The 24,179-nt window shown below is 46.2% G+C and overlaps 1 protein-coding gene across 2 annotated transcripts in view; it reads left to right on the plus strand.

The window, feature by feature from the left end:
• The first annotated feature begins 13,896 nt into the window (after positions 1–13,896).
• LNX1 (ligand of numb-protein X 1) overlaps positions 13,897–24,179 on the plus strand; it is a 107,431-nt gene continuing 97,148 nt past the window's right edge. Inside the window, exons 1-2 of one of the 2 annotated variants that reach the window (XM_037034194.1) lie at positions 13,897–14,043; positions 14,682–14,819. The gene's annotated coding sequence lies outside the window, so the exon portion shown is untranslated. The remainder of the gene's footprint in view (positions 14,044–14,681; positions 14,820–24,179) is intronic. The other variant, XM_037034193.1, reaches the window with a different exon arrangement.

Genomic DNA, 24,179 nt, shown 5'->3' on the forward strand with positions numbered 1-24,179 from the left:
CGTTTTCATCTCCAAGTTGCTCTGTACAGTCAGGTGGCCTCTTGTCACATGTGGCAAGTTCAAAGTGACCTGTGCTCTAAGTATAAAATACACAGTGAAACTCAAAGACTTAGTTTTTTTTAAAAAAAGCAATGTACATTATGTAAATACATATTTTTAAAATCGAAATGATACTATTTGGATATATTTCAACAAAATATGATGTTAAAAGTAACTTACCTGTTGATTTTCCCTTCTTATATTGGAAGTACTAGAAAATTCGAAATCTGGCATGTGGCTGCCACAGCGGCTCACAGTGCCTGCCCATGGCCAGCGCTGCCGTGGGGGTCCTTCCCAGTGGCTTCTGTCTCTGTGGAGACACATGGAAGGGTTTGCATGTGGGTGCGAGTGAATCTGAGGTTGGCTCTTTGCCTTGGTGTGAACGGCTTTGTACCCAGTGCTTCATTAGCTCTGTTGCATTAGCATGACTCAACACATGTAAGTAAACAGGGCAATGCAATGGATGTTTCCAGTTTTTGTTCTCTGAGTAGAAAGCCACCTGCAAAAACAGAGAGTTGTTATCTCAAAGAGCAAGGTTCTGGGCCATTATTATTTTAGAAAGTCTTTTTGTGCCTCTTCCTAATGAGCTACACAGCGAGTCATCTGAAAAAGAAATTGTTAAGGCATAATTTCTTTCCTCGTCAGAGTAATTTTTTTCCCAAGGCTCATGTCCTGAGTGAAAATATTTTTAGCCTTGACATGTGTTTCTGGATATCAGTGAAAATTGATCATAACAATGTTCCTGGAAGGGAAAATCGTTTTTAAATGAGCTGAAGACAAGGATTTATTTAGTAGGCAAAGTAGTTAAGGACAAATTATTTAAAAGGTATAGAAATTTCTGTCAGTGAAGAAGTTAAGCAGTTTGACTGCTTTTTAAAAAGTCATATCTTTTTATTATAAAAACAATATATGTTGCTTTGAAATCTTTCAAAATTTTTAAAAAGCAAGGAAAAGTAAATAACCAACACTCCTAATCACACTGCCAGGGGTAATCATTGTTAATATATAGATGTCTGTCTTTCCAGGGGGAAAAATAAAGGTCTTGATAGGTCAAAATTATTCTATGTAGAGAAAATCAGCCCAAATTTTATTGTTGACTATGAGTCAACAAATAATAAAATACTTATTTTTTCATCCAATCAAAAATAGCCATTCTGTATTTTGAGAGGATAAGTTTAATTTTTGTAGGTTTCATTACATAACACTCGGGCATTACAGTTTAGTGGTGGGGCTAACTTTTAGCCTTTTCTTCCATAAAACAGAAGAGATATTTACATTACACATACAGAAGATGTGGGTGGGCATGTCTCTATACATTTTTCTTTTCTCTTTGCCCACGAGGCTGTATAAAAATATTTACCGCTTTCCTACAGGCTCACGCACGCGACGCAGCGTCTGCGTGGTGAGGCAGAAGGATAGATCATTCAGCGGGGTTTTTATGGGCCCACATTTAAGTGTTTCCCCAGCTGTGTTTACAGCTTTGGGTTTCTAAGCTCTTGAGAAGTAATCAGTTTTGATTATCCTAAATCCCAAAGTAAAGTTTCTTTTCTGGAGATGATTCTAGTTGCTAACACAGGTTGGTTACTCTGGCTTATGGAACCATCTATGAGTGCTGTGGCCTCCCCAAATGAAAGCATGGTTTTGCTTCAGAAGACAGGAAGGGTTTGAAATATGACTCAGATTCCTCGCTGCAAGAGGTGAGATCTCAGAGACTCCTTTGCTTTTTAGAAAAATTCTATCTTGTCTTCCGTTTTGCTTATTTCATTGTATAAGTCTGGTCTCTTCAAAATAGTGTAAGTTCCTTTAGAGCCAAGATTCTTTTATGATGTTATTTTTTTAATATTTTATTTATTTATTTTTAGAGAGAGGGTAAGGGAGGGAGAGAAACATCTATGTGAGAGAGAAACATTGATCAGTTGCCTCTCACACATACCCCAACCGGGGAACAAACCCACAACCCAGGCATGTGCCCTGACTGGGAATCAAACCAGCGACCTTTCACTTTGTGGGGTGATGCCCAGCCCACTGAGCCATGCCAGTCAGGGACCATTTTATTTTTTGCATTGGTATATATGTTTAATAACATATAACTTTTTGTGTATAAGTGCAATCATATATTGTGCTCTTTGTAATACTTGTTTCTTGACTAATGAGAAGTGCAAGTGATATTTAAAAGTTTTGGAGATTGTAACTTATAGACAACTTCTTGTTAGGTCACTTTTACAAATGACTATGTTTAACATTCCTCCATTTAAACCTGCCAGCTGCAACTACAGAATTACCATAGTTTAGAGCCAGACTATGACTAAGAGCAAAGGCTCTCCCATTTAACTGCATCAGCCCGGGCAGATCAATGAACCCATTTCCTTATGGAAATGATAACTAAGTTAGTTAACCTGTGTAATGTGCAGGGCATCATGACTGGCATATTGATAAAGTGTCAGTGAATGTCAGCGGCTGCTCCTGCTGCTAGTATTACCAGTCGCCGCACCGCTGACCAACGAGCTCAGCCCTCCAGCAGCTGGAGAGACACTCTCTCCTGCCAAGCTGGACCTCTGAGAGCGATCCCTGGTGAAAAGTGAGGCCGCAAGGAAGCGTCTGCAGGGCCGGCCAGATAGGCCCGGTCAACCAGCCCATTCATTTTGTGACCTCTGCAGCCCTAAGGGAGATGAGAGTGGCAGCAGGTGTCCCATGAGAGACTTAATCTGGCCAGCACATGCTGACCTCCCACTGGCTCTCGGGTGCTGTGTGGGTGCAGGACACGGAAGGGCTGCTTTTCCACTCTCCGGTCTTATATGAGCTTTTAAGTGTAGAGTCCCTAAGGTATTTGTGTCCATGGAGGAAATGCTTTCCTAGGTTTCTAGGGGGCAAATAGAAAAAGAGCCTTAATATATACACAACCCTAGAAAAAAAGAAAGAGAAGATAAATACTGAATTACCATGCCCATGCCTGTGTATTCATCAGTGGTATGAGAAACCACTTCAAAACTCAGGGACTCAACCCACAGCCAGATTTCATTTCTCACAGCTCTGGGTGTTGGCCGAGCTTTGCTTCTGCGGGTTTTGCAGGGATCATTTGTGAGGCTGCTTTCAGCTGGAAGGTCCGAGGGGGCCTCACCCACATATCTGGGAGTAGGCGCTGAAAAGAGCCTCCGCTCTCTCCTTAAGGGCTCTCATTCACCCGTTGGCTGGCCTGAGCTATGTGACAACAAGGCCACCTCGAGGTTCCAAGAGGGCAGGAGTGGAATCTGCAAATCTCTCAAGGCCTTGCCTCTGGAACCCCATCCCAAGGCCAGGCCAGGCCCATTCACGGGGGTGGAGAGATAGTGCCCATGTGTTGATGGAGGAAGCATATTGCATTGCAAAGGGGGTGGACAGAGTCAGGTAACCCCTGCTGCATGCAAACCACCCCAAACGGCAGACTTTATTTCTCCATGATTCACTGGAGGCCATCATTATACTCCTCTGCCACAGCCTACTGACGTCAAATTGCGGCATTTTCTCTAGCACATGTCTGTCCCTCCTGTTTGTTTCTGCAGTTAATCACGTTGAATTGTCATGGCCCAACAAGGGTCAATGATTTGAGGAAAAAGGAAAACTACATTTCTCCCTCACTCTCCGAGTTCAAAGGCAGGTGAACGAATTTAGGGATGGCTCCAGAAGTCAACCTCGAGTAAGATGAAGAGAGTACATGTTTTAGTAAAGGAAAGGAGCCAGATTCTGGGGCAGGGCCACTCCTCTGGGGTCTTCCCTGCACCTGGAGCTTCCTTTGAAGTGAAGGAAATTGCTCCACCACCAGGAGGCTGAGGAGGCAGACAGATGTGAGCGGGGAATGTGGCCTGGCAGACACTGCGTAAACATGGAGGAGGGGGCAGGCTCCTGCAGTAAACAGCGGGAGCTGACCAAAGGCGTCTCAAGTTAGTGCTCCTGCCTTCTTACATTTTACCTCACATGTGGCCCTGGTGAAGTTCATCGTTTACACAGCTCTACACTTCTAAAACGTGTGTCCTAAAGAGCAATCGGTCATTTCCTCAGCTACCCGTAGCAGAGCCCTTCACCTTCTGGCTTCTCTGTTGTGGAGACAGACACAGGGCCTGACCCCCCCAGGGCATCTGCCCGTGATGACATGACTTGCTCTACTTAGAAATGTTAGCCTGGCAGTCATTTCAAGAAAGGAAATACGGACAAGGAGAGATAGAGGCAGAAATCCCGAAGGAAAACTGTCTCCAGAAGGATGTTGGAGCCTTTCTGGGGGCTGTTTCTGAGGTGAAGCCCCACGCCTTGGGAGGAGAAGTCTCAGACTTGAGTGTGGGCACCCCAGAGTGCGCCCTTCTCTCCCAGAGGACGTGTTGGCACGGGAGGACAGAGGGGGCAGCAAAGTTTCCCGGGAAGGAGAAAGTTGTCCGTGAGACAGAGTCCCTCTGACTGGCCTGGCCGAGTGCATTCTTTGCCTGAACAGCAGGCATTCAGACATTTTTACAAATGCACATACGTGATCAAGTCAAGCATAGGTACATGTGTGTGGTCATGTGTAGGTGGTCTTTCTGTTTGTTTTCCCTTTCTGGCTTGGCGCGCCTTCTCTTCTCTTCCACACATATCAGTTCCCAACCCACCCACATATCCAGATAACCCATGTTACAATAATCTGGCCCCGCCCTGGCCAGGTGGCTCCATTTGTTGGAGCATTATACACTACACCAAAAGTTTATGGGTTCGACCTCCGGTCAGGGCACATTGCCTGGGTTGCAGGTTCAGTCCCTGGTCAGAGCACACATAGGAGGCAACCAGTTAATGTTTCTCTTACATCAGTGTTTTTCTCTTTCTCTCTCTCTTTCCCTTCCTCTCTTTCTAAAATCAATAAATATATCCTCTGGTGAGGATTTTTTTAAAAAGTGGAATGGCCATCAGAAATAAATTGTTTTCTATTTGTGAAACCACTGCCCCCAATTCTAGGCAATATGATAACCTGTGTAATTGGGGCTGATTTTTAAAATATTGAACAATACGTACAACCCTTCAACAAAGCGGAACAGGTGTGAGCGATGGGAACAGGCGTCAGGAGTGGAGACCTGGCACAGCCCCAGGGGGACACCAGCTGAACACCCACCCGCCTGCAATCCCACGGCAGTTCTCCATTTGTGCCCATGTGCTTCTTATCGCTTTCCCCTTCCAAACTGTACTTTGGCCACGTGTGCATGTGTTCCACAGAGACATTATCAAGCTTCTTCGTGTGTTCTCCCCACCTTCCTCAGGTCCTGTCCTTTCGTCACTCACTCAGGTATTCTCTCCACTAAACGTCCTTGCCCATTCAATTTCCTCTGTTTCCTGTGGAATCCAGTCCAGCCCCTAATGGTGGTGTCGGGACCACAGGCAGCGGAGCTCACCCGTTGCATTTGGATCCCTCCCTATGTCACCACACAGGGGAGCTTCATTTCCACCGTCGACAGACCTGATTTCTGTTTCTCACGCTCTCCCGCTTTCCATCACACATGTGGGGATCCTGAGGCTTTCTGATGAGGATCCACCTTTGCTCATATGTGAAATCTTATGTGATCCTACCATAGTACTAAGAGAAGGCAGCCATTTAAGCAGGAATAAAGAAGGTGGGAGGTACACAGATTCTATTGAATGGGGTGATTTGCAGGGGGGTGGTGGGTGGCATGGAGAAATAATACTAATCAGTTTGGAGAGTTTGCTCTGAAATGACTTGTGCTTGGGACCCCTGGCACATGGTTCCTGGCTCCTTCATTCTAGAGAAGATGCTACCTCGAGATGACTTGAGGATAGACCAGGAACCTCACAGATCTTTCATCTCCAAGCTCAAAGGTGTGCGCAGCAGCCCCGCGGGGCAGAGATGAGGAAGGAACACACCTAGCACAAGTACTGTCCCCTCTGCCAAACCCCCACAGCCACACGGACACTGAAGAATAAACATCCACAGTACCATGCAGCTGGCTTGCTGCCACACTCACCATAGTTGCAGCTGAGAGTTTTTAGGTAGATGGACGGAACATGAACAGTGTTAATCCAGGTGCAGCCGAATCACCTAGAACGGGCTTCCCTGGGGAGACAATTTAGTGAAAGTCACCAACATGGTGGTGTGAGTTTCCCTGTGGCCAGCCTGTCAAAGCTGCAATTCCAGTTCGCCTCTCAGGGCGACTCAGAGAAAGCGGGAGAGGACGGGAAGGGCAGCCTCTCCTCTTGCCAAATGGACCACGCCACTTCAGGGGTTCAACCTGCACCGGAGGAACCAGCCTGGCAACCTTGGGCTGCCCGCCGGCCCTGGTATTAACAAAGCCTCATATTAAGAGAGGACACACAGGGAACTTGGAGATCTGAAGCTTCTGTCACCCAGACTCATTCCTAACACTGTTCCTAGCTCTTAGCTCTTCATAAAGGTTCATGGAGTTGAGCTGTGTGGATTTGAAAAGAAAATGCAGGCCTCTTCGGGCATGATTTTATCCTGGGGGAATGAGTTTCTGAGGTCTGATGTGTATTCTGGACCCTTGGCTGCAGCAGAAATTAGCATATGCAAGTCAGGATTAGCTGAGCCACTCAGCGACATGGGGCTGAAGGAAAGGTCCATGGTGATAGCTACCCCGCCATCTCATCATTGGCAAAGGCTAGTAGGAGGGGAAAGTATTTATTACTCTGTAATAGTCTAAACGTTGGACTGAAGTACAGCTTCCACGCTGAACTTGAAAGGGGATGGTTGCTCCCGGGGTCGGAGTTACCAGACTTGACCATGGAGCAAACCTCCCACCTCATCATCTCACCCATGCCCCCTGCTCCACCTCACTGTGGCTTCAGGACCACCAAGAAGTCCACCCTGGTTTACTTCACATGCCTCATCACAGCTTAGTGGCAGGTGCTCGTGGACAATTCACCTTTCAGAAGGGCTGAAAAAAGAAGGCAGCCAATCTGGTTCATTGTCCAAGTTGAAAAGGTGCATCTTCATTGACTCACGATCTGAGAAAAGTCAGATGGACTTTGATGAGACTCTGTTAGTCAGAACGTGACCGTAGGACCATCGCCCATTAATGGTGAGTGGTTTTCATGATATTCTCTTTCTTATACATATTCTTTGACTTAGGGAAACTAAAGGATGACTTCTTGGCAGTGACTCCTGTTTTTGGAGGAGCTGCCCTTTCTTGGATGGAGGTGACAGTTCCCCACCTAGAAAGTTGGCCTCTTCTGTGCTTATCACACCGAGGAGGCCAGCAACGTGATCCTCCTGCTGCCTCTGCCTTTTCCACTCCATCCTGCACAGGGACTTTTTTTTTTCATGAGTCACTTTATGTTATTACTTATTATAAATTTTCAACTCCCTCAGGAAAAGTTTGAAGGAGTTGGGCTGTTAAGCCTGGACAGAACACGCCGTTAAACAGCAATTATGTGGAGGGTTGTTGTGAGGGAAATGGTAATTTGTTCTTCTTCACCGAGGACTGAAGATACAAAATGTGAAATTGAATAGGATTCAAATTATACAGCATATAAAGAGCTTACGAGGTTTGAGGTGGGGAATCTTTTAAAAAGAGCTTCACTGACGTTCTCATCTCCACCTGAAAAGCATCTCAATTCATCTAACTACCAATGTTACTGTCACCTGAGGGCATGGGTCTTTTTCAAGTTGTTTTCCCAAGGTGCCAGCCAGTCTTACTGGGGGCATGAAACTCTGAGACTGCATTTGAGAAGTAGTCTTTCTACCCATGCAGAGAACCCGCCTCTGCCTCTGTGAGAATTGTCGAGACGTAAGAGACCCCGGGTTCTCTGGGTGGCAGGTCAGGTCCCCGTTCCCATGGGCCGCCTTCTCTGGCTGGCCCTGCCTGGCAAAGGGCCAAGACAAGGCTGTGCGGGCTCCTGAGAAGGTTATAGGCTCTGAAGTCAAGAACCGCACTCCAGTGTTGGCTCCATCATTTACGAGCTGGGCAAACTTGGGCAAGTACTTTTTAACCACTCGGAACCTTTAAATGAGAAGACACCAGCTCACCTCCCTCCTTCATGTACTGCACCTGGACCACTTCTCAATCATGGCGATTTCCGCCTAGTGCTTTCATCTTTGGTCTTGACCGCTGCCTCATGGGATTCTAAAAATAGATTCCTCTCATCCTTGACACTGACTAGGATATCAGTGGGGCTTAATAAAGATGTGGAATAAGTGAATGAATGAATTATGGATGTCTCAATAGTAGCATTATTGTGAAAACTAGATCTGTGTGCCCTGGCTGTCTGCAGAGGAGACAGTTTAAAAAAAAATGCAGTCAGTAAAATAACTGCTGGAGGAGCGTGCGTGGAGAGCACAGAGCAGACATGGACGTCAGTGAAGGTTCCGTGAAGAAGACGACGTCTGAGCGGAGCCCTGAAGATGGAGTCAGAGTGTCTTAGGCTGAGGGACGAGTGATTCCTGAATCTCAGGCCTGCCCGGGACCATCTGGGAATGTTGGACAAGGTACTTTACCTGTCAGTGACTCAGTTTCTTCCCCTGTTAAGTAGAGTCCACTCCTGGATTCTGTAAGAGAACATAGATGAAATGAATAACACCAATCCAGGCAATAAGGAAAATGGACCCTAAGTATCAGGGTGGTGCTGAGTGGGGAGGAGTCAGAAGTGAGACACTCTGGTTGTTATGGGAACCACAAACAGTCAGATTGCGGGGGCGGGGGGGGTACCCAAGGAGGGACACCAATAAACAGTGCCTCTCTTTCCCACATGGGTTTGGAATAGTTTGAGAAGATTCGAAAGAGTAATTATGGAGACCAAAATATCACTTTTAAATGGCACTGTCTAAATTGGAGAACAAGGCCTGAAACGAGGAAAAGCAGAGGTTGAAGACACCCAGACTGGGCGGATCTGGGCCTGGAAGCTTCTCAGACGGCAGCCTGCCCAGGAAAGGCTCAGAGCCTGGAGCCGCTCAGCAAGAGGCTGGCTCACTCCCACTGCAGAAAAGGGAGAAAAGGGAGGGGCGACACTGAGCTTGCCCGGTTGTGCTTTCCCATGTTTCCCAGGGACTCCTATGGGCAGAGTGTGTACAGGGGAGGGTGTGGCCAGAGTTTGCTTTGGAAACCAGTTTCCTGTAGACTTAGGGTGTGGGGAGTGCACCCCTTTCACAGTGTTACCGGGACATGGGGCCTGGGGTGGCATGTGTGAACGGAAAGGAAAAGAGACGTTGATGAAGTCTGCCAGGCAGGCAGGGGTGACGCCAATGAACTGAAGGTGGGGTGACCACTGACAAGAAAGGAGAGGCACTGGCCGATTGCCAAGGAGAGTGCCAGTGCAGCTGGCATTGCAGAACATGCCTAGTGCCAACAGTTTCAATGCTTAGGCTTCAAGTGACAGTATTAGGGAATGTATATTCATGGGCCAGAACCAGGAATTACAATTAATCAAGAGAAGAAGGCCAAGTTTGAATAAAGGAGTGAAACCCCCCCCCCACCCCCGAATGGTTTAAAGAATAGCAGAGATTAGCATCCTCAGCTTTTTTTGAAATAGAAGATTTGGAGGTGATAAAAAGATCTGAGGGGTGGCTCTGAGAATGGGCAGCTTAAGAGAAGGTAAATGTCCTTGTAGGTGCGGAGGTCAAGGATGCTGGGGGAGGTCAAGGATGCTGGGGGAGGTCAAAGTTGCTGGAAGCCCTCAAGATGGGGGCAAAGTTACCAAGAAGGACAGACCTTTTACATCTTTGAGAGGGGGTATTGGGTCACTTGTAGTGGGTGTAGAGAGAGAACCCAATACAGAAAGAAAGATATGACTACCTTCAGCACAGCTACATCCACCGCCAAGATGTTGACTAGCTGACCTGGTTTGCATAAGAACAGAGTCATAGAAACATAAAGACATTTACAGCTGTGGCATATAGGGCTTGTGAAAATTATAGAGACAGCAACAGTGAAGTCTTTTTTATTATTTCTAATAAAGAGAACTACACTGGCCAAAAATGTGTGTAGTAAACTTTCACAAAATGTGAGCCATCTCTAATAACTGAGGTACTCGCTCTACCCCCAAAAGCACACAAACCAGATGAGTGTCTGCTCCTAAACTGTAGATCCAGAGAAGCTACAGTTTGGATCCTGGAAGCTCATCTGCAAACCAGGCAGCACACGGGCCGAGTGTGTGGGAGACATGCAACCTCTCCGCATCCACAGAACCAGATGGCGTCTCTCACGTCAGCTGATATTTGTGATTATTGCTGTTATTTTCCGTAATTGCCCTTCAGGGACCTGCCTCTTTGCATCATGTTAAGTGCTTGTAATTAGCCAATGAAAGATTTGGAGCTAAGGTAGTTTTTTTAAAAAAAACTGAGAAATTGAGGCCAATATGATGGAATGTATACAATAATTCCATTCTCATCGTGCTAAATACTTTCAGCCAAAGACACTATTTCTAGAGATGCCTTTTATTAAAATCAGATGGAATATGTTCACTTTTGTTGTGGCATTCAGTCTTTTTAGACAACTCTACAAATAAGCCATGAGAGAAAGAAAGAGAGAAAGAGAGAAAGAAAGAAAGAAAGAAAGAAAGAGAGAGAGAAAGAGAGAGAAAGAGAAAGAAAGGAAGAAAGAAAGGAAGAAAGAAAGAAAGAGAGAAAAGAAAGAGTAATTCTGACAAATCACAAGGCATGGACTTAGCGATGTGCTCATTGCCAGGGGGAATCCTTGAGAACGCCAGCTTTCATTGTGGTGATTTAGAAGAAAAGAGCTTTAAAAACAGAACTTCTTTTTCCCTTTATATTTCCCTGTCAGGATATATAAAAGAATTCAAACTAATCAAAAAGCCCAAGTGAGCTGGCCGGTTAGCTGAGACAACCCCAACCTTGAGTTCAGATAGCTTCCTAATGCGTTCCACCTGTCTCCCCAAGGAACGGTGTTTGCAGGGTACTCTGACGGCAAAGCAGCCTTGCTTCTAAAGAGATAGATGCTCAGATAGTAGCCGAAATGGCGTACCCTGGAATTTTACCTCAACACTGAAAACACTGTCATTCTTAATAAATCACCCCAGGCCCAAGACACTGGGTTTCTTTCTTCCTTTTTTAAAAACAGCTGTTTAATCATCACGAGAGAAGTAGCCAGCAGTACTATGAAGACCTCAAGCAGCTAGTCCTTGAGGTTCCTTATGACCTGGTTCCGCCTTACTCACCCAGGTTCGTCACGTGGTGGATTCTCTTCACCCCAGCAGGACAGACATCTGATGGTCTGGTCTGGCCCCCTCCCACCACCCCCTACACATCTCGCTCCCCAGCACATACAAGCTGCACCATCATCCCTGCCTCCACCTGCAGGGCTGCCCTGCCTGGGCCCGTTTCCCTCTCACCACCTCTGCACATCCTTCCAAGTCCAATTCTCGTTTCAGTCTTCATGAAATCTTGCCCAGTGGCACCAGCCAACGCCAATCTTTCCCTTTCCTGATGCTCACTCCCACTTCCTGCCAAACCAAGGGTAGAAACTGCGCGGTTTGGACTTAGCCCTTGAAGATTCTGAGGTTACCTCTGAGCCGAAGGGTCCCATGGCCTTTTAGCCATAACTGTGAAAATGGTATGGGAGGTGGGAATGGAGGAGTGTGTCCAGTATTTGCCAGCCTTGCTCTAAACTGCCCACCGTGGCAGTGGTTCGTATAGGAACTTAATTTTACATTGTCTCATATCATCCAGTTGTGTGGAGCTCCATGTTCCTATGGTTGTTCTGATGGAGTTATAGAGAGAAACAACCATAAAAGGGGTCAGAAAGAGTTACAGCTGATTGTCCTGGACAGGGGCCCCTCCGGTTGTCCTTCCCTTCCTGGGGCTGGTTTGATAGGCCTCAGAAAGATTATTTCAAATATGCCCCAGGGGTGATGGATTTTCTTATAAACTTATGTAAAATGCATCCATATGCATCTATGTTCTGTACATACATACTCAATGTTTAAACCAGATTACTAATTCATTTGCAGTGGGAGACATTACTTCCCAGAAATTACACTACCCAGAGCCACTTCTTCAAGTCACTTCCTTCTGAACAGAGAGCTCGGCAAGAAGCTTCAAAGTGTCCAGGAAGTTGCCCAGGGAGCATGAAATCAGAGCCTTCCTCCCCTTTCTTTCCAGAGATTAAAAGCCCTCTGGCCCTGTTACTAGTTGGTCGTGCTGTCTTTAAGCAAACTCTCAGCCTATGTCTCGGTTTTCCCAGCTGTATATGCAAATAGTAATAGTGCCTCACCTTGTAAAGAGTGCTTAGAATAGTAAGTAGCATCTGCTGGGCATTTATTCAGTGTTAGAGCTGTATGGTTTTCATTTAAACCTTTCCACCAATACTTCAGACATTTTGTTTCCGTAATAATACAACAGCCCTAATAGAATAATGAAGCCCCTATTAATCTTTTAAACCTTTAAAGATTACATTAAAGCCAGGAGTACCAAACCCCCCCTTACTTGGGATGGCCAGGTTGTGTGAAATACTTATGTTTTTTCCTCTTTTTTATACCTGTACCTGGGAGTGCACTCCACGGCTGGTTCAACTCTCATTCTAAACTTCTCTTCGTTGGGCCATGTGTGCAGGTGACTATGTATGTGTCAATATAGTAAGGGGAGCCCCGAAGCTCCGAGGCCTTTGGATAGAGCATGCTATTGATGCGTTGTCATTTCTCACAGTCTCCTTGCCTCTGCAACCCCTCCCCCTTCCAAAAACAAAGACAAAACTTGACTGTGCTTCTCTCTCCAGCTGGACCTGGGCCCCTTTGGAAAAGGTGAGGCAGGACTGACACACAGGGAAGGCTGGCCGGTGGGAAGATTCCGGGAGGGTAACCTTTGATTCGTCAGGTTGGCGGGCCGGCCCAGGCCCTCCTCTGGTCCTGGGGGAGCCCTGTCCCTTGAAGAAGAAGCTTTGTTTTGCTGATGTTTCTTAATTGAGCATCCAACTGGAGGGCTGATGCTTTCCCTCCCCCCCCCCCCCAAAGACCTTAGTATAAAAGGTCTTCCTGCCTTCACCTTTGCTGCTGTTGGTTTTAAAACATAAAGGAGTAGCTCCACCTACCTTAATTTCTATTGGATAAAACATGAATGGGGTGGGGGATTTTTTTTTTTAAGCTTCTAAATCTCTCTAAAGGGCACCCGATTTCCTGGTGCGGAAGATAGTTTGAGCAGTCTGCAGCGGCTGGGTGGCTCAGGAGAGGAGCCAGTCCCCGGGCTGTGAAGTACTGGAGCCTGCCCCGCACCCCGCGGCCTTGACTAGAATTTCTCCTCTTTACCTCCCCGGTTGTTTTACAAGGTATCAAATGACTGGCCGCACCTAGTCAAAGTCAAGGCCACAAGAACGAATCAGGACCTTGCTTCCTTCCCCCTTCTTCCCACCTTCCCCCCCTCCCCCTTCCCATTCACCCTTCTTCCCCCGCCCCTCCCCCAAGCCGCTCCACCCACCAACCAACCTACTGATCTGAAACCCAGTAAAGTAGTACAGTATCAGAACCTGTGGGACCAAAGCATCCAGTACGGGGGGTGGGGGGGGGGTAGGAAGACAGAATAGGGGAAAAATAGGAATAGGAATTCCAACGTTTTCTTTCTCTAAGTCGGGAGGAGCGTCCCTGGGCAAGCAGGCCGTCCTCACGGGAAGGAGAGCCCACAGTTCCCCTAGGCAACACATTCCAGAGCCGAACTACACTGTCCAGAGATGCTGGACGAGGGCCACAGAAATAACGCAGCGTTTAAATCCAATGATGGGAGCTGTTTACTGCCCTCTGAAAGATGCCAGAGGGCTTAACAGTCAGGCGCAATCGCGCGCAGCTGCGGTGCTGGCTGGCGGCAGGCTTCCTCTGGCCCTTCCTGCTGGAGAAGCTGAAGCAACCACAGTGACTTGTCCAGGGTCACACTCCGAGCTTGGGACAGAAATAGTTCCGACTCCTCCTTCCCGGCTCTGACCAGCAAGACAGACACCTTATTACTGTGCTATCATTCGAATCTGAATCATTTAAATGGCTTCTAATTGCAGGCCTATGGCGAACTGTAAGCTCCGTGTGACTCTGAGTGCCAGGCCGGCTGAGGTAGGAGTGACTGGAGCTTTACAGGCTCCTGGATGTGGAGTTAAAATGCTGGAAGGGGGGGAGGGAGAAGGTGTTTGCAAACTGGCGCTGACAAGTACCATGTTTAGGTATTTTTTAATGAATTTGAAATATTACCTCCAATTCGTCATGATGCTGGAGCAGAGAAGCACCTGGGGTTCAAATGAACGCCACTCCAAAAGGCATGTGGGGTTAAATCTCAGTTATTTCCCAAGCAGTCAGCCTCGACATTCTTCCTTTTTATGCCCACTAAATTACTTTCTCATTTTGGTGTTTAAACTTCCTTTTTAACTCTTCCATAGGCAGCTGTTGGGAGGGGGTGGGAGGAGGGACCCTGGGGAAGAACCAGGTGGGGCGAATTCGGGTCTGTCCCGGGGAGTGGCCACACACTGTGCTCAGAAAAGAAAGTACACTGCATCCAGCAAATTGCTCTAACTGATTCATTTGTCCAAGCAGAGACGCCACCTATCTGCTCGCAGGTATTCAGGTAAATGACAGGTGGGCGGGACCTACTGACTGTTTCAATAGCTAAGGTCCCAGCAATGTTTTATCTGTCCGGGCTCCCGTGACGTCACACATTTCCTGCTCTCCACCAACCAATGCCCTCCTCCTTCCCCTAGACACCTGTATGCCGAGTCTGAGGCTGGTCACAGCTCCCGCGGCCCAGGGAGCTGCTGGATTCACGTACATGAGATGAGCGCCGCCAGGCTGCTGCTGCTGCTGCTGCTGTGAGAACCCCAGGCAGACACTTCAAACAGGTGAGCAGAAACCCTCCATTTTTCTCTTGGCATTTAGACCATCGGACTCAGGGATCTGAATGAGGGGTTGGAATGAAACATACAAGCCTTGGGTGTTTTTCCAGAGGGGGAAGCCTTTGGAGAGGGGAGAGCAAAGGGATGCCTTTGACATTTTGGTTGCACAAGAAAAGTTCTCCCAGGCCAGATATTGAATCCTTTTTGCTTCTTTTAATCATTAGTCCAGCCCCTACTTGTCTGGGAAGTTGATCTGATTTTTTTTTAACCCTAGAATGGAGTGAAGAGGAGATTTTTTGCAACTTAACTCAAAAGTATAGACCAGTTCAGCCCAGCTAGTGAGGCCTGGGAAGCCAGCACCAACTGAATTCAGAATTGCCTGGTTTGCATTAATTTGCCTTACTTTTTGCATTCATCACTCCAGAGGCATTGTCAGGAAACCTGTGAAACGTTTTTAACTGTTTTTCCCCTGGAAGTTTGTGTCTCAGAGAGGCTGGTTCTGTTGTCCTACTCAGACACCCTCTACTCCATATTCCCTCTGTCTGCTTCTCTTTTAAAAAGTCTAAGGTTTTCTTTGTTCTTTGCTAAATGCTCTTTTAAAAACCACTTTGCTGCCTGGTTAGAACTGTTTACATTCAGATCTGGACTGGCTGCCTGTTGACCTTCAGTTAAAGCCTACTTCCTCTTTGCTTACAAGAATGTAACTTCAGGTCTGACATTTGATTTTTTGGCACTCGTCCACTGGGCTTTTAGTAGCCAATATACTGAGGAGCTTGTTCTGCCAGGACCTGACTGTTTGACAAGTAATTTTACCTCTAGGGTCCATTTCGGTTTTGCAAGTCCTGATCACACAGCTGTTACTACTTCTGTTCTCTACACCCACTCCTGCTGGCGGGGAAGGAAAGAAGCCATCTCCAAACCCAATTCCGTCCTGGGATGAGCTGGAAAACTTGGGACAGAAGTCCACTTTCTAGGGAGGCATTCCATTCATCGGTTATTTTTCTGAGATTTCAGTTAGCAAATATGTTTGCAAAAAAAATAACCTGTTAGGAATTATGCTCATCTTCATCCACCCAGTGACTGACTCAACGTCTATGTCAGTTCTTCAAGAGCATAAACTGAAGCAAGCTGAGAGCATTTTTGTCTGGGTCGCTCCACTGAGAATCTGCCCTGGACTGGCTGCCAATTTCCCTGTTACTCCTGGGAGCCTTCTATTGTTCTTGTATTGACCTTTGGGTCTGTTCCCTTCCCCTGAGCGGGTGTGTTTGGGTGGTGGCTACTGCTTGTCCCCCAGAGTGTTGTTCCTTGGTTCAGAGTTTTGACAGTAGAGGAGAGAAAAAAAATCTTTTGGATCCTGACTCTTCTAGATAAAAACATGTCTTTCAAGTCACAAAGCTCTCCCACGAGATTACCATGGTTCATGGTGCTTTGCACAGTTGTTAATTCATGACGGAACAAATCATTTCATCGCTAAATGTCAGCTTCTCTGGATGTTTTTTATAAAGATTTTATTTATTTATTTTTTAGAGAGATGGGAAGGGTGAGAGAAAGAGAGGAAGAAAAACATCAATATGTGTTAACCTCTCATGTGCCCCCAACTGGAGACCAGGCCTGCAACCCAGGCATATGTCCTGACTGGGAATTGAACCAGTGACCCTTTGCCTCACAGTCCAGCATTCAATCCACCAAGCCATGCTAGCTAGGGCCCCATTCCTCTTTCTTGAAGGTGTCTTCCTGGGTTTGAAGGAGAGAGTCTGATCCTAACAAGATAGAAGATCTTATGTCTTTACAACTGTTAGGAACCCTTGATAGTTCTTGTTATGGTTATTAATTGTAAGTAATGAACTTTGACATTAACCGATCAGAAAGAAAATGGGCAGGAAACAGGAGAATGCTTAGACCCTGTCGTGTCATTGAACAGCCAGGCAGATGGGGCTTTGCTAGCCTCCCAGGCCGCAGCTGTCACCCCTGCCTTCCCCACCTCAAGGCTCTCCCCGAAGACAGACCCACCAACTCTGGGTCCCCACAGGCCCTCAGGGGGGTGTATCCTGTGGTCACTTGCTATACTCTGACTTGCAGGCTTCCCTTTCTGCTTTCAATTGTGCTGTCTCTGGGGCAGACTTGGGTGGGTACTTGATCTCCTCCAGTCTTACAGATAAACACCCTTTGCTGTGACCTGGAAGAGCCACCTGTCTCATCACTAGGAGAAAGAAGGAGGCAGCTGGTTTGGAGACTGCACTGGAAGGGGGACCTGTGGATCCTTTGGATATGGTTGCCCCCCTAATAGAATATCCTCTGCCCTCCAATGGCCTTGAGTCACTGATAACAGCAGGCATGTTCCCAGGCCCCTGGGACCTTCTCCAGGTCTCACCCTGTCCTGAAGAAAGAAGGCAAGCTTTCAGATTCGAGAGCAAGGTAATAGCCTAGGTGATTGAGGACAGGGGCTTATAACCTTGAACCTACTACTAGGTTGCCTAGGGGACCCTGGGGAAGAACCTCAACTTTCCTGCCCATCATTTTTCTTGTCTACCTTTTCCCAAAAGAGGGATGCTAAAGTGGTCTACTTCACAAATCACCTGTGTCCTGTGACAGGAGCTACATGGGCGGCACACCTTGGGGAGTGGGTCAGACTGACAGCTGAGGGGTGGGCAGTGCCTCACTAGGGCATGTTAATCTTACTGATTCAGTTCTAGGTGGAATTGGTACTAATGCTTTAGAACAGGGGCTGGGTCCTTGGCATCAGTCTGCCTGGGTTCAAAACCCAGCTCTGTGGTGTACTAGCTGTATGACCGGGGATAGTTTATTTAACCCCTCTTTGTCTCAGCTATAAAATAGGGTTGTTATAAAGATAAAAATGAGTTGAAATAAATAAAGTACTTGGAATAGTGCCTGGCACAATGGTAGCTATTACTAGTATTACTTTCTGGAAAGGAAAGCATAGTGGGTAGAATCTGGGTTTAAGGCTAGTTCTGCCGTGTAAATTACGAGGCTAAATAAGTTCCCTAGCATCTCTTTGTCTCAGTTTCATCATCTGGAAAATGGAATGCCTACCAAACCCAGGAGTGTTATGAGGAATAATTAATGATTTTATGTAAGTGCCAAGTAATAGTAGGTGCTCAAAACATCTTAACTATTGTTATATATTGTTATAGAGAACATCTGTTACATTGAGTACAGTTAAACATTTGTTATATTGATTACAGTTAGACATCTTAAGGCATGCTTAGTCTGGATATAATAATGATAGAAACAGTAGTTAAGGACCAAAGACTCTAAGCAAAAGCGATTTCCCTGAAAGGCCCCCAAAGGCCAAGGAGGAAAACCTGTCACCAAAGGTCGTCTTGTTTGTCTTGGGTTCCGGGGGAGGAGAGCTGCCGTTTCAGAGTCCTGGTAGTTGCAGGGCTGTGGACAGTGGGCTCTGCAATGCACGCAAACGGTGGATTCTTCTGAGGCAGTGATTCCTCGCTTTTTGGCTTCTAGTGTCTCCTTTTAGGTTTGAATTTCTCACTTACAGTGAAGAAAATCAGGTCTGCTAGGATCCCGATGACTTAAAAGGCTGTCCTGTAAGAGGCTATGGACAGAGACCTATGAGGGAGGCCCTGAAATGTGTCCTCAGTGTCCGTGGGCATCCTAAGGGTGGACACCTATACCTGATGTCTACGTGCTGGCAACGCAGGGACTCACTTTTACGTGGGTGGTGAATGTCCTCTGACAGCGTGGCCAAAGTATCAAAGGCTTTTCAAAACTATTGGGAAGGAAGACTACATCACTCTTCCGGGGCTAATGGGATTTAACCATCTACTGTCCCCAAAGAATAGAATGAACATGAAAACCATACCAGTTTCTCGGAACAAACAGTTCACTGAACTGCAACTAGAAACAGAAAATGCCGGCTGTATCCTGTAAACCTCTTACAGTCCCCATTTCCTCGTATCTTGTCTCGTTCTAAGTGACTGGAGGACACCACAGGACTTACCATTAGCTACCCAGAGACACATATGAGGGATCAGTACGAGGAGGACCTTTCTGAGAACTAGAGTTGTGCCCAAATCTGGTAGGTTGCCTTTGGGATGTTGAATTCCCTGTCACTGAAGGTGAATGTTTGTTAGTATATTTCACATGTGGTATATGTTTGCGGAAGGAAGGAAGAAAGGAAGGAAGGAAGAAAAGGGAAGGAAGGAAAGGGAAGGAAGGAAGGGAAGTCCAAAGAGGATTTATGTTTCTTTAGCAGCCCATATACTCATCTGTAAATAAAGATTATATGACCATTATAAAATGGTCTCATTGGACCATTTTAAAGATTAAATGAGAATATATATTTGTACTTGTTCCTAGTGAACTGCTTATTAAATATTAATAATTACTGTATTATTTTATATTCTATATTTTATATTTAAATATAAATATAAGTATAAATATATTTATTTTATACTGTTTATTCTAAAAAGAAGGGGAGAGAATGGATTCCTGCTTCAAGCAGAGGGTAGATGAGATGACCTCCAAATTTGAAATTTACAGTTTTTATTACAGTCTCTTTATTCCAATTCTCTTCACCCCTGCCCTTCTTCCTCTGCTTTTCTAGAAGAACTGCCCCTGCTATACTGAGCCATATGGGCTTGACATGGTGGGTTGAGCAGCACATTTCTAAGAGTGGCAGTAATTCTGTTCCAATTAGTCAGGGCCTTTTTTTTTTTAACAACACTAATTTGTGACTTGGAATGTGTGGACTTAAATTCCACCATGATTTTCCAGTGACTCTTATTTGCCTCAGTGTTTGATGCACTTGTCACAAGGACACAGAAGAGCTCACCAACAGCAGAGTGGAAGCTCTCCAAGAATTTTCTTTAATGGCAACAGCACACGCATGTCATTGCTATCTGTTGAGATGATTTGCATAACTTGCCAATGACTGCTTGGCTGGTCACGTGGCCTGTCTGAATGGAACACTGCATGTTTAGGCTCCTTCATGCTCACATTAGCACGTGAGTCACCTAGTGTTTTCGTAGTCCTCATTAAGTGTCATCGTTATGCTTGTAATGTGTCTGCAACAACACACACACCCTCAGCCATTCTATCTCTGGCCTGTTTTCCCCTCGGGGCCCTGACAAGTGTAGTTTAACAGTTATCCTTGAAGATATCTGTACTCTAACTGAGTAATGGGTTAAAAGGAAAATATTACATTTGTATACTAGGGCAAAACTGCGATCGTTAAGTACGTGAGCAGCCGCTACCCAGCAGGCGTTCTGTGTCCCAGAGAAGTGCTGCAGTGCACCGCTGGGAACGAACACCCCTGGAAATACACAGCCCCCTGTATTCATTTCCCAGGGCTGCTGTAACAAATGACCAAAAACTTCGTGGCTTAAAACAACACAGATTTGTTCTCTCACAGCTTTGGAGGCCAGAAGCTTGAAATCCAGGGGTTGGCAGGGCCTTGCTTCCTCCGAAGGCTCCAGAGACGGGTCCCTCTCGCCTCTTCCAGGTGCTCCCTCACTGTGGCCGCATGACTCCAACCTGTCTTCCCGTCACCTTCTCCTCCACCTCTGTGGTCTTCTCTTCTTCTGTCTCCTTTACAGACAGTTGTCATTGGATTCAGGGTAAATCAGATAACCCAGGGTGATCTGAAGATCCTCAATTACTTCTTGGAAGACCACTTTTCTAATGTCATATTTGCAGGTTCTGGGGTTTAGGACATGATCATGTCTTTTGGGGGGGCCATCATTCTGCTTCTTATGTACCCCAGCTGACATGCATACACACAGGCCCCTCCCACTGCTTATGGAGAGATTCTTTGTCCACTTTGACACGAAAATACTGGGTAAAATATAGGTAAGGGGAGTTCAGATTGGCAGCCTTTGCCACCAGCATTATTTATTTCTATGTTCAGGGCACAGTAGTGCTTTATATTCTAAAGACCTGAGTATTTTTGGTCAGTGGTGTGGTGTACCCACAAGAGCAAATCTGTAAAGGCCATCTTAGATTGCTTTAACACCCAAGTAGAGTCCTGGTTAAGGAAGTGATGAGTGATTATTTCACAGAATCCTGAGCTCATTAATCCCCAACTAAAGAAGTATTCACTTCCAAGTGCCATGTTTTCAAAAGGATGTTAATAAATTGGAGGTATCCTGAGTGGACCATTTACCACCCCCTGGAATACCCAGGGAGCCAGACGACTGGAAGAACCAGAGACAAAAAGGAGAGACCAGACAGAAACCACCAACAACACTGTCTTTAATTTGAAGGTGGGAGAGCTGTCCTGTTTTGAGGAAGTGAATGTGATCTTTGTTATAGTGAAAGACAAGCCAGGGGCCAAAGGTCACAGGAACGGTGGGAAGCACTCAGCTGATAACCTTTTTCAGGCAGACTCTGGGAGCTCAGCACCCAGGGACCCTGTGGAGGGGATTCCTGTACCTGGTAGAATCTAAGATCCATATCCAACTCAGACTCTTGTGACTTCTAATGAGTAATTTAAACATCTCAAAGACAGACTATCCTGTGGGAACACCAGACACCACCCTCAGGTCCTTCCCTAGATCTGGATTTCCCTCTACTTGTCCAAATCCTGTTTATCTGTCCCTGTCCTTGCAGAGGGTCATCTATGCCACGTCCTTTCTCTGGCTGTTCTGGGCCCCACGACGCTGCTCTCTTGTCCCTTTCCCTCCAAACTTGTCCCTGTTATTTGTCTTCGAAGACCAGCTCATAGCCATATTTACCAGATTTACCAGCTCATAGCCATATTTACAAGACCAGATTCTCTTCCAGTGCTCCAACAGTTTTTTCTATATGTATGCTTTATTTTCCTAATCAGACTTAAACTCATTGAAGATGAAATTGTATTTCCTGTGGCAACTCTCACAGAATTTAAGACAAATGCCAGCATGTAATAGGTGGGTGATCAATGAATACCTGTAGAATTGAAACACAGATGAGAAATGTTGACATTACAAATACCTTTCGTCATCTTTTTTCTTCTGTTAAAAAAAACATAAGCATTTCCTGAAATTGTTTTGTTAGCTTTGGGCGGGGGAATGCCCTGCTTCTCTTCTGATATCAGCCTTCCAGGGCTCCGGTGACATGTGCGTGTGCATGAACACACTCTTGGGCAATGCAAAATACCCTGCTTTCATTTTAGTCGTTGTTGGGGGTCAGCTCTATAAGGGGGGTACCACCCCAAAATAGAATTACTTTCTAGAGAGCAGGTTCCTTGTAGTATATAGCTGTCCCCACCACCCCACCACTAAAGGAGTGTTCTAGGAACCCAGCCGTGTCAGTGTACCAGCTGGTGTTGTTGTGAGAGGCTGCACTCAGGGTCAGTGAACTTTTTTTGGAAGACTCAACACATTTGCCCACTTCATGATGGGTGATTCATGAGTGTGCCTGCCCTCGCTGTGCTGAGTATTCAGCAGTTTTTGACCAAAAACATCATGACCCTATGCCCCACCTTCCGTATTTGTCCAATCTCACCTTGGGTGAAAAAAGTCCTCAAAGGGAAACATTTTGCCAGTGTGGAAGAGGTGAAACAAACAGCAGAAGCAATGAAAGACATCAAAATCGGTGAGTTCAAAACCTGTTCTGAGCATTGGAAAGCGTGTCTCAATAGGGGTACTGCATCAAATGGAGAGTCCTTTGAAGGTGACTGAAGTTTAAACATGGAAGAATAAATACACAATTTTATTTTACTATGTTGATAGACCAGGAACTGGAAGGACACCTTTTCTGGGCCAGAGTTCCTACCAAGCAACCCAAGTAAGAAAGGCGCCGTCACACCCTGGGGGAAAGGCAGTGAAATCTGTCAGCAAGGGCAAAGCCACTCTCCAACCTGCTGGCACAGGCTTGTCCTGGCTTCTTGAACTTGTATCTCATTGACTAGCTGCTTGGGACTCTTTCCCCTTAACTGCCTCCTTTGTTCCCTCCCCCACTTTCTGAATACCTGTTTCCGTTGTTGACTCCAGATGTGTTACCTTGTCTCCTAGTTTAGTTCTCCTTTAATTTCCTGGCCACATTTTGACCTCTATAAAGACCATTTTTATATATTTTTCCTGCCTTTTCTAGTGTTAGCAATGCTATACAAGCTAGTGTCATTCACAGATCGTATGAGTGAATTGCCTGCTCCCTCTTGGAGATCGTAGATTTGGATATTAATTCCGAGCAGAGCCGTCCCTGACCTTTGCAACAGCCTGTCAGCACCTGCTGCCCTTCCACTCCCACTCCTGTTCCTCTGCAGACGGCACCCCCATGTCACCCTACTTCCCGAGGCCCTACTTCCTACTCAGGCTCCTCGTGCTAGAACATCTTTTATCCCATCTGTGATTATTTTTATTCAGGTCTCTAAATTGCTCCCATCTCGAAGGTTACAGACACATCTCTCAGCTAAGGAGTAGTCCATTGGTCCATTCTCTTATGTACATTATTAGTTCGTGGCTGGTATTTATTCAAAAAATTGATGACACCAAGTTGATAATGATTATTAACACCTACGAGTCTTAGTCAACTTATCCATAATCTAAAATGTAATTGTAAATTTACTACATTTAATTGAGGATGGAGGTTGCCCTAATTTTGGCAATTGCTTTCCCAAGTAATCCAATTGAGGAGTTCCAGCCAGGGCAGGGCAGTGGTTAGACACACACGCCTGCTGGGTAGTTATTTTAGAAAGAGAGTCAAGGGCACCAATTCAGCAGCACTGGTCTGCTCTGTCCCTCCATGGGGCCTCTTCCAGTTTTTAAGGTCCAAGATGGTGTTTCTGACTGCAGTTGGGATCTCTGTCCGGAGGGGTGGCCCCGACAACCAGTTTGAAGCCAACGCTGCAGGTATTGCGCCCCAGGTAGCTTCATCCAAGTTTGAAGCACCATCATCAACAACAAAAATCCCCGAGCTCAGGTTCTCACAGAGAAAGTTCCCTCGGAGATCATCTGGTACAGGGGTTCTTAGACTTCCTGTGTTGGAGACACACTGTGAAACATTAGGGTTGGTTGAAGGGATTAAAAGTTGTCCAAGAACATTAAATACGTCAGCAAAACTTGGGAAGCAAACACAGCTACAGCAGGACAGAGCCACACGTGGCCTCCAAAATGTCACAGTCCACGGTGTCCTTGCTTCCGAAACTGGGCTCTCGTGCATACTCGCCAAGCAAAGCTCTTTCAGGACCCAGTCATTCTGTGATCTTTGGGGGGCACACTCCTTTCCTCTCATCTTCCTTTCTTCCTCTTGCATCCTGAATCCTTAAGCAAACTGCTTGCCTGGCGTCTCTAACAAGTATAATAACCAGCTGGAGCAAGAGTCAGTCAGAGCAAGGCAAATGCCATGTGATTTTACTTACATGTGGAATCTGAAGAACAATATAAACGAAAGTGAGAAAGACTCATAAAC

The sequence above is a fragment of the Sturnira hondurensis genome, unplaced genomic scaffold (genome assembly GCF_014824575.4).
Source record: "Sturnira hondurensis isolate 20B ecotype Veracruz unplaced genomic scaffold, ASM1482457v3 Scaffold0022017, whole genome shotgun sequence".
Classification (NCBI taxonomy): Eukaryota; Metazoa; Chordata; class Mammalia; order Chiroptera; family Phyllostomidae; genus Sturnira; species Sturnira hondurensis.